This window comes from Sapajus apella, unplaced genomic scaffold, assembly GCF_009761245.1.
Source record: "Sapajus apella isolate SASKATOON/1434 unplaced genomic scaffold, GSC_monkey_1.0 scaffold91, whole genome shotgun sequence".
NCBI classification, from domain to species: Eukaryota; Metazoa; Chordata; class Mammalia; order Primates; family Cebidae; genus Sapajus; species Sapajus apella.
Genome location: NW_022437031.1, coordinates 4,469,827 through 4,475,981, shown reverse-complemented (window position 1 = coordinate 4,475,981; position 6,155 = coordinate 4,469,827).

Genomic DNA, 6,155 nt, shown 5'->3' with positions numbered 1-6,155 from the left:
AAAAAAAAAAAAAAAAAAAAAAAAAAAAAAAAACAGAAATAAGTATTGTCAACTCCTTCATGAAACTTAGCTGTGAAGAGGAGAAGACAGGGCTATAACTGGAGCAAGACATAGGATGCAGAGATTTTTAAAGATGGAAATCTTGAGCATGTCTCAAGACCAATGAGTAAGAGTCTATAATGACAGAGTATGAAGACATCTATGAAAGGGAATAATAATTATTAGAGTGAAGTCTTTGGGAAGGTGGAAGAGGTAGAGCCCAGGACACAAAAGGAAAGCTTAGCTTCAGATATCAGGTTGTCTGATACGTAAAGGCACTTTGACTTTGTTTGACTTTGTGTCTGCAATGTCTGACACTGTATATAAGCATTCTAAATTTTTTAAAAATTTATTTTACTTTAGGTGCATACTATATCTGGCATTTCTCCCCATGTTATCCCTCCCCAACCTCCCCTCCCTCCCCACCCACTGCTGTCTCTCCCCTAGCCCCCCAACTGCCCCCAGTGTGTGATGCTCCTCTCCCTGAGTTCACGTGTTCTCATTATTCAACACCCACCTATGAGTGAAAACATGTGGTGTTTGGCTTCCTGTTCTTGTGTCAGTTTGCTGAGAATGATGGTTTCCAGATTCATCCATGTCCCTACAAAGGACACAAACACATCATTTTTTATGGCTGTGTAGTATTCCTTGGTTTATATGTACCACATTTTCTTTGTCCAGTCTATCATTGATGGGCATTTGGGTTGGTTGCAGGTCTTTTTGGGTTGGTTGCAGGTCTTTGCTATTGTACACAGTGCTGCAATAAACATACGTGTGCTTGTGTCTTTATAGTAGAAAGATTTATAGTTCTTTGGGTATACACCCAGTAATGGGATTGCTGGGCCAAATGGAATTTCTATTTCTAGATCCTTGAGAAATTGCCACACTGTCTTCCACAATGGTTGAGCTAATTTACACGCCAACCAACTGTGTAAGAGTGTTCCTACTTCTCTGCATCCTCTCCAGCATCTGTTGTCTCCAGATTTTTTAATGATCTCCATTCTAACTGGCATGAGATGATATCTCAGTGTGGTTTTGATTTGCATTTCTCTAATGACCAGTGATGATGAGCATTTTTCCATATGTTTGTTGGCATCATATATGTCTTCCTTTGAAAAGTGTCTGTTCATATCCTTTGCCCACTTTTGAATGGGGTTGTTTGTTTTTTTCTTGTATATCTGTTTTAGTTCTTTGGAGATTCTTGATATTAGCCCTTTGCCAGATGGGTAGATTGCAATTTTTTTTTCCATTCTGTTGGTTGCCAATTTCCTCTAACAATGGTTTCTTTTGCTGTACAGAAGCTCTGGAGTTTAATTAGATCTTGTTTATCTATCTGGACTTTTATTGCCATTGTTTTTGATGTTTTAGTCATGAAGTCCTTGCCTATGCCTATGTCCTGGATGGTTTTGCATAGGTTTTCTTCTAGTGTTTTTATGGTGTTAGATTTTATGTTTAAATCTTTGATCCATCAGGAGTTAATTTTAGTATAAGGTGACAGGTAGGGGTCCAGTTTCTGCTTTCTGCACAATGCTAGCCAGTTTTCCCAACACCATTTATTAAACCTGGAGTCCTTTCCCCTTTGCTTGTTTTTGCTGAGTTTGTCAAAGATCAGATGGTTGTAGATGTGTGGTGTTTCTTCTGGGATATCTGTCCCGTTCCATTGGTCTATGTCTCTGTTTTGGTACCAGTACCATGCTGTTTTGATTACTGTAGACTTGAAGTATAGTTTGAAGTCCGGGAGTGTGATGCCTCCAGCTTTGTTCCTTTTGCTTAGGATTGTCTTGGCTGTGCGGGGTCTCCTGTGATTTCATATGAAGTTTGAAGTGTTTTTTTCCAGTTCTGTGAAGAAGGTCATTGGTAGCTTGATGGGGGTAGTGTTCAACCTATAGATTGCTTTGAGTAATATGGCCATTTTCATGATATTGATTCTTCCTAACTATGAGCATGGAGTGTTTCTCTATCTGTTTGTGTCCTCTCTTATTTTGTTGAGCAGTGGTTTGTAGTTCTCCTTGAGGAGGTCCTTTACATCCTTTGTTAGCTGTATTCCTAAGTATTTTATTCTCTTTGTAGCAATTATGAATGGCAGCTTGCTCTTGATTTGTCTCTCTGTTTGTCTGTTATTGGTGTATAGGAATTCTTGTGATTTCTGCACATTGATTTTGTATCCTGAGACTTTGCTGAAGTTGATTCTCAGTTTGAGAAGTTTTGGGGCTGAGATTATGGGGTCTTCTAGATATATAATCATGTCATCTGCAAATAGAGACAGTTTGACTTCCTCCTTTCCTAATTGAATACATTTATTTCTTTTTCTTGCCTGATTGCTCTGGCTAGAACTTCCGATACTATGTTGAATAAGAGTGGTGAGAGAGGGTATCCTTGTCTAGTGCCTGATCTCAAAGGGAATTCTTCCAGCTTTTGTCTGTTCAGTATGATATTGGCTGTAGGTTTGTCATATATAGTTTTTTACCATTTTATGATATGTTCCATCAATAACTAGTTTATTGAGAGTTTTTAGCATGAAGGCCTGTTGAATTGTATCAAAGTCCTTTTCTGCATCTATTGAGATAATCATGCAGTTTTTGTCTTTGGTTTTATTTATGCGATGGATTACATTTATGGATTTGCATATGTTGAACCAGCCTTGCATCCCCGGGATGAAGCCAACTTGGTTATGATGGATAAGCTTCTTGATGTGCTGTTGCAATCTGTTTGTTAGTATTTTATTGAAGATTTTTGCGTTGATGTTCGTCATGGATATTGGCCTGAAGTTTTCTTTTTTTGTTGAGTCTCTGCCTGATTTACGTATCAGGATGATGTTGGTCTCATAAAATGAGTTAGGGAGGATTCCCTCCTTTTGTATTGTTTGATACAGTTTCAGAAGGAATGGAGCCAGCTCCTCTTTGTACCTCTGGTAGAATTTGGCTGTGAACCCATCTGGACCTGGACTTTTTTTCGTTGGTAGGATATTGATTGCTGTCTCTTCTTCAGCCCTTGTTATTGGTCTATTCAGTGTTTCAGCTTCCTCCTGGTTTAGTCTTGGTAGAGTACAAGTGTTTAGGAATTTTTCCATTTCTTCCTGGTTTACTGGTTTATGTGAGTAGAGCTGTTTGTAGTAATCTCTGATGGTAGTTTGTATTTCTGTGGGATCAGTGGTGATATCCCCTTTATCGTTTTTTATGTCATCTATTTGATTCTTCTCCCTTTTCTTTTTTATAAATCTGGCTAGCAGTCTGTCTATTTTGTTGATCTTTTTAATAAAGCAGCTCCTGGATTTATTGATTTTTTGAAGGGGTTTTTGTTTCTCTATCTCCTTCAGTTCTTCTCTGTTCTTAGTTATTTCTTGCCTTCTGCTAGCTTTTGAGTTTTTTGATCTTTCTCCTCTAGCTCTTTCAATTTTGATGATAGGGTGTCGATTTTAGATCTTTCCTCTCTTCTCTGGTGGGCATTTATTGCTATAAATTTCCCTCTTGACACTGCTTTAAAGGTGTCCCAGAGATTCAGGTAAGTTGTATCTTCATTCTGGTTGGTTTTGAAGAACATCTTTATTTCTGCCTTCATTTCACTGTTTATCCAGTTGACACTCAGAAGGAAGTTGTTCAGTTTCCAAGTGGTTGTGCAGGTTTGAGTTTGTTTCTGTATCTTGAGTTCTAGTCTGGTTATGCTGTGGTATGATAGACTGTTTGTTATGATTTCTCTTCTTTTCCATTTGCTGAAGAGTGATTTGCTTCCAACAATGTGATCAATTTTAGAGTAAGTGAAATGCGGTGCTGAGAAAAATGTATATTCTGCGGATTTTGGGTGGAGCATTCTGTATATGTCTATTAGGTCCACTAGGTCCAGCTCTGTATTCAAGTCCTGGGTATCCTTGTTAATTTTCTGTCTCGTTGATCTAATATTGACAGTGGAGTGTTGAAGTCTCCCACTATTATTGTGTGGGAATCTAAATCTCGTTTTAGGTCATTAAGAGCTTGCTTTATGTATCTGGGTGCTCCTGTGTTGGGGGCATATATATTTAGGATAGTTAGCTCTTTCTGTTGGATTGATCCTTTTACCATTATATAGTGTCCTTTTTTGTCTCTTTTGATCTTTGTTGGTTTGAAGTCCATTTTATCAGAGACTAGGATTGCAACCCCTGCTTTTTTTTCTTCTCCATTTGCTTGATAAATCTTCTTCCATCCCTTTATTTTGAGTCTATGTGTGTCTTTGTATGTGAGATGGGTTTCCTGAATACAACACACTGATGTGTTCTGATTTTTTATCTAGTTTGCCAGTCTGTGTCTTTTGATTGGTGCGTTTAGGCCATTTACATTCAATGTTAATATTGTTATGTGTAAATTTGATCCTACCATTTTGTTACTGGCTGGTTTTCTTTCCCGTTAGTTGGCTCATTTTCTTCATTGCATTTTTGGTCTTTGCCAACTGGTTTGTTTTTGCAGTGACTGGTACTTGTTCCTTTCCGTGCTTAGTGTTTCTTTTAGAAGCTCTTGTAGGGCAGATCTGGTGGTGACAAAGTCTCTCAATAATTGCTTGCCCGTAAAGGATTTTATTTCTCCTTGACTTATGAATCTTAGTTTGGCTGGATATGAGATTCTGGGTTGAAAGTTCTGTTCTTTAAGGATGTTGAATATTGGCCCCCACTCTCTTCTGGCTTGTAGGGTTTCTGCAGAGAGATCTGCTGTGAGTCTGACTGGCTTCCCTCTGTGGGTGAACTGACCTTTCTCTCTGGCTGCCTTAGCATTTTTCCTTCATTTCAGCCCTGGCGAATCTGACTATTATGTGCCTTGGCGTTGCTCTTCTTGAGGAATATATTTGTGGAGTTCTCTGTATTTCTTAAATTTTATATTTGGACTGCCTTGCTAGACTTGGGAAGTTCTCCCGGATAATATCCTTAAGCATATTTTCCAGCTTGGATTCATTCTCCCCATCATATTCAGGTACACTGATCAAGCATAGATTAGGTCTTTTGACATAATACCATATTTCCTGGCGGCTTTGTTCATTTCTTTTCACTCTTTTTTCTATTGTCTTGCCTTTTTTATTTCACTGGGTTGATCTTCAGTCTCTGATATCCTTTCTTCTGCTTGATCAATTCAGCTTTAAAACTTGTGTTTGCTTCACGTAGTTCTTGTGCTGTGTTTTTCAACTCCATCAAGTCGTTTATGTTCTCTAAGCTGGTTATTCTAGTTAGCATTTCATCCAACCGTTTTTCAAGGTTTTTGGTTTCTTTGCATTGAGTTAAAATATGTTCTTTTAACTCAGAAATTTTTTTTTATTATCCATCTTCTGAAGCCTCTTTCTGTCAATTTGTTGTACTCCTCTGTCAAGTTGTGATCCTGTGTTGTTGAGGAGTTGTGATCCCTTGAAGGAGAAGAGGTGATCTGGTCTTTGATGGTTTCATCTTTTTTGGGCTGGTTTTTCCCCATCTTTGTGGATATACCTGGCTGTGATGTCAGGAAGCTGTTGATTTGGTCGCTTGTCTGCCTGTGGAGGTGCTACTGTGTTTCTAAGGACTCCTTCAGGTTACTGGGGAAGCTTCCTGCCTCTTTTTTTTTATACTGGGAGATTAGACCCGCCTCTTTCCCCTGACCTGTAGGCACTGCTGGGTTGTCAAGAAGGCTATCCCATTGCTATGCAGGCTTCCTGTGTTTTTTGTTAAAACATGTAGCCCAGTCCCACCCCTCAAGTGGTGGATTGTGCCCTTCCTCCACTGGGCTGGATCATTCAGGGTTCATCTCAGACTGTGGCACTGGTTGCGCAACCCTGTAGAGTTAGAACTTCAGCCCTCTGGGGTTTGTAGGGGAGGGTAGGGACCCGCCCAGACACACTGGGCCATCTCCCCCTTTTAGCTTCCTCTCTCTCTGGTCAAGGAGTAGGGGCGAGCCCACCTGCTCCAACTTACAGCTCCCTCTCTCTCCAGGTGGGGGGAGGGGGTGATAGCTCAGTCCACAGGCTCTTATTCAACTCTGTGTTTTTAATTCCTGGCACTTGACTGGCAAAGATCCCCTGTTCTGTGCATTGCTGAGGCTTTGGGGAAGTGCTGTATCTGGTCCAGAGCACCAGAGGGAGAGCCTCCAACTCGCAGATCAGATGCACTTTCTGGGTGAAGTAGCACCCCT